This window comes from Cyprinus carpio, chromosome A7 (genome assembly GCF_018340385.1).
Source record: "Cyprinus carpio isolate SPL01 chromosome A7, ASM1834038v1, whole genome shotgun sequence".
NCBI classification, from domain to species: Eukaryota; Metazoa; Chordata; class Actinopteri; order Cypriniformes; family Cyprinidae; genus Cyprinus; species Cyprinus carpio.
This window is the reverse complement of record NC_056578.1, coordinates 17,193,099-17,197,376: the sequence shown is the minus strand read 5'-3', so window position 1 is coordinate 17,197,376 and position 4,278 is coordinate 17,193,099. Positions and strand designations below refer to the sequence as shown.

Sequence of the window (4,278 nt, the reverse complement as noted above, 5' to 3'; positions counted from 1 at the left end):
ATTTTCGTTTGCTGCATGTTATTTTATTTTATTTATTTAATTATTTTTTTATTTTTTAAAACAGGCTAAAAAATAAATTAAGTTTGTGAGAGGAAAAAAAATATATATAAGTCATGTATAAGTTGCATTTTATTACATTCAGAAATAATAACGGCTGGCCTAATAATGTTATAATGTGCCAACAGGATATTTTTAGTTCTCTTCACTTTACAACAAATCCTTTAAATTTAACAAATTTATCAGAACAGAACGATAATTACAAATATATAATTCTAATGGATAAATAAAAATTGCAGTATATAATAATATAGGCTTAACTATAAACACAAACAAAAAAATAAATGAATAATAATATAAAGCGAACCATAAGGTAAGGTTGGGCTCTCATTCGGGAGAAATCCAAACGTTTCCATATTCGTGATGTTGCCTATTTCAAGCTTAACTATTATTCATTAGGAAAAATAGGCTTTGTAGTTCACGCGTGTTTTACAGTATCGACGGAAAAAAAAAAAAAAAAAAAATCATAATTAACAAAAATATGCCTAAGTGGACCGCTGCTCGCGCCGGATGGCACGGTGAACGACTACTGTTTCCAATGAATGTGAGTGAGGCACCAGCACGATCAAACAGCTGAAACAGAAAATACAAAATTTTTGGTCACACAGTAAAGGCATAATTCAAAAATGCAAAGTGTCAGCAGTTTGAAAAATCACGAATAATAACAGAATTAATAATCATTATTGCTAAATGCTGGACCGTTCTCATTTCGATCTGCAAATGGAACCTGAAGGATTTTTTTTTAAACCAAGAATGAACCGAAATGAAAACATTTAGCTTTTTATCCGTATATATAGGCCTTATATTTAATGACTGTTAAATAACAATAGCAAGCATAAGATCCTTTGTGTAAAGGTCTTTCTTTTAATTTTTGATGAGTAAACTGTAGCCTAAGACTATCCTACATTTTGAAATTAACTCACTGTAAATTTTTTAATGGTTTTAAAGATGGTACAATGTTATATCATAATGTTATTGTTGTTTTACCTCCTCCTTTTATCTCATTTTACAATTACATTCAGTTCGCAATCCGTCCCTTTGCGCCACCTGGCGGTAGTTTCGCGAATGAATTTAACACGCAGCTGACTTGCAGTTAACGCCGCGGCCCTGCGGCGGTGGTACGCGCGGTGGTAGTACCCATTTTGGTTGTCTACCATCTGTATAACAAACTGAAATCAATTTAAATGTATTTAGTCTTGCCTGAGTGATGCTGAAACAACCAGGTTTAGTTGTTCACCCAGGATTCACTGCTTCCTATGGAACAGTCTTCATGATGAATCATCTCTTGATCCTGGATCCTTGCTGCCATCCACTTGGAGATGATTTGGATGATATGTGGTTGTGTCTAAAGGGTAATGAATCAACATTACAAGAATACTGATAGCAGCACTAATGATCCTGTAGCTTATATCATTCTTTTCAGTACTGAACATGTCAGGAACCAAATTAGTACCAGTTCTTAAAACCCATCTCTACTTGTAATAGTTGTCTTGTTGCTGCTGCCCAGACTGTCTCTCCACTTGATGATAAATATGTGTTAATTTTACAGCAATAAATAATAAAGTTAAACTACTAGGTGGTAACAGATTAATATCTTTTCTTATAAGCAACTCACTGAATCATTGACTCAACTGGTGGCAGTCAGGACCTAAAAAAAGTTAACCATTTGTTTATTAAAGATTTGTTGAAACTAAAGTATCAGATCTATTTGGGAATTAAACTAGCATTAAAAAGCATGCATGTAAAAAACACCATTAACACCAATAATGAGCAGATGACAGAATTTACAGGCCTACCACTTGAGGGAGAAAAGGGGAAATCATTAATCCCACATACAGTCGTGGCCAAAAGTTTTGAGAATTACATAAATATTGGAAATTGGAAAAGTTGCTGCTTAAGTTTTTATAATAGCAATTTGCATATACTCCAGAATGTTATGAAGAGTGATCAGATGAATTGCATAGTCCTTCTTTGCCATGAAAATTAACTTAATCCCCAAAAAAAAACTTTCCACTGCATTTCATTGCTGTCATTAAAGGACCTGCTGAGATCATTTCAGTAATCATCTTGTTAACTCAGGTGAGAATGTTGACGAGCACAAGGCTGGAGATCATTATGTCAGGCTGATTGGGTTAGAATGGCAGACTTGACATGTTAAAAGGAGGGTGATGCTTGAAATCATTGTTCTTCCATTGTTAACCATGTTGACCTGCAAAGAAACGCGTGCAGCCATCATTGCATTGCATAAAAATGGCTTCACAGGCAAGGATATTGTGGCTACTAAGATTGCACCTAAATCAACAATTTATAGGTTCATCAAGAACTTCAAGGCAAGAGGTTCAATTCTTGTAAAGAAGGCTTCAGGGCGTCCAAGAAAGTCCAGCAAGCGCCAGGATCGTCTCCTAAAGAGGATTCAGCTGCGGGATCGGAGTGCCACCAGTGCAGAGCTTGCTCAGGAATGGCAGCAGGCAGGTGTGAGCGCATCTGCACGCACAGTGAGGTGAAGACTTTTGGAAGATGGCCTGGTGTCAAGAAGGTCGGCAAAGAAGCCACTTCTCTCCAAAAAAAACATCAGAGACAGATTGATCTTCTGCAGAAAGTATAGTGAATGGACTGCTGAGGACTGGGGCAAAGTCATATTCTCCGATGAAGCCCCTTTCCGATTGTTTGGGGCATCTGGAAAAAGGCTTGTCCGGAGAAGAAAAGGTGAGCGCTACCATCAGTCCTGTGTCATGCCAACAGTAAAGCATCCTGGCACCATTCATGTGTGGGGTTGGTTCTCATCCAAGGGAGTGGGCTCACTCACAATTCTGCCCAAAAACACAGCCATGAATAAAGAATGGTACCAAAACACCCTCCAACAGCAACTTCTTCCAACAATCCAACAACAGTTTGGTGAAGAACAATGCACTTTCCAGCACGATGGAGCACCGTGCTATAAGGCAAAAGTGATAACTAAGTGGCTCGGGGACCAGAATGTTGAAATTTTGGGGTCCATGGCCTGGAAACTCCCCAGATCTTAATCCCATTGAGAACTTGTGGTCAATCCTCAAGAGGTGGGTGGACAAACAAAAACCCACTAATTCTGACAAAACTCCAAGAAGTTATTATGAAAGAATGGGTTGCTATCAGTCAGGATTTGGCCCAGAAGTTGATTGAGAGCATGCCCAGTTGAATTGCAGAGGTCCTGAAAAAGAAGGGCCAACACTGCAAATACTGACTCTTTGCATAAATGTCATGTAATTGTCGATAAAAGCCTTTGAAACGTACAAAGTGCTTGTAGTTATATTTTAGTACATCACAGAAACAACTGAAACAAAGATCTAAAAGCAGTTTAGCAGCAAACTTTTTGAAAACTAATATTTATGTAATTCTCAAAACTTTTGGCCACAACTGTACACTGAACATGATTTCTGCAGCCTCGGTCTAATTAAAGTTAAAATTTATACAATTTATACAAAATTTATACAAATTTATACATTTATACAGCAAATTTAAAAGTTCACAACATGGCTAGCATGAGCATCATCAAGAGCGAGCAGCAGACATTCAAACAAACTAATTAATGTTACTACGGTTAAAATGTAAAGAATTAGAAAGTGAATACTGTATAGTTTATCGTGTTAAATTTCAAATCATTTAAACCAGGTAAGGTTATATTAGATTTTAACAGTTAACGTTAACTTACCTTAGACCACCTCTGAGACTGCTTTTGAGCTAATTAACCAAACAGAGCATTTATTTATTAAATTGAATTAGAAAACCTACAAAATACAAAACACTACTCCTCTTTCATGACATCCAAGTTTATATCAGTTAAAATCTATGAATAAAAGTAGATTTATAGCGCTTACCTTTTCCTCCGTGTCCGTCCGCTGGAAGTTGACCGTTACAATATGACGGGCACGCGCACGTCGCGCACTTAACTCAGAAAGTGACGCGCGCTGCTAGTTTAAGGTTTAAATATTAATTTGTCCCGTACTCTCTTTCAATAAATCTCTTTCATTAACAAACATTATCACCATTTGCTAAGTGAATTGTTTATTTGTTTTGTTTACTGATGGCAAATATATATATATATATATATATATATATATATATATATATATATATATATATATATATATATATATATATATATATATATACAGTATATATAATATTTGCCATCAGTAAACAAAACAAATAAACAATTTACTTAGCAAATGGTGAAAATTCATC

At 35.8% G+C, this 4,278-nt stretch overlaps 1 long non-coding RNA gene across 1 annotated transcript; it reads right to left on the bottom strand.

The window, feature by feature from the left end:
• Positions 1 to 1,259: 1,259 nt before the first annotated feature.
• On the bottom strand, positions 1,260 to 4,078 carry LOC122145459. Its single transcript, XR_006160341.1, has 3 exons — positions 3,912 to 4,078; positions 1,511 to 1,705; positions 1,260 to 1,402 (listed from the first exon to the last, which is right to left on the bottom strand). It is a non-coding gene; the product is annotated as an uncharacterized LOC122145459 (long non-coding RNA).
• Between the last annotated feature and the right edge of the window lie 200 nt (positions 4,079 to 4,278).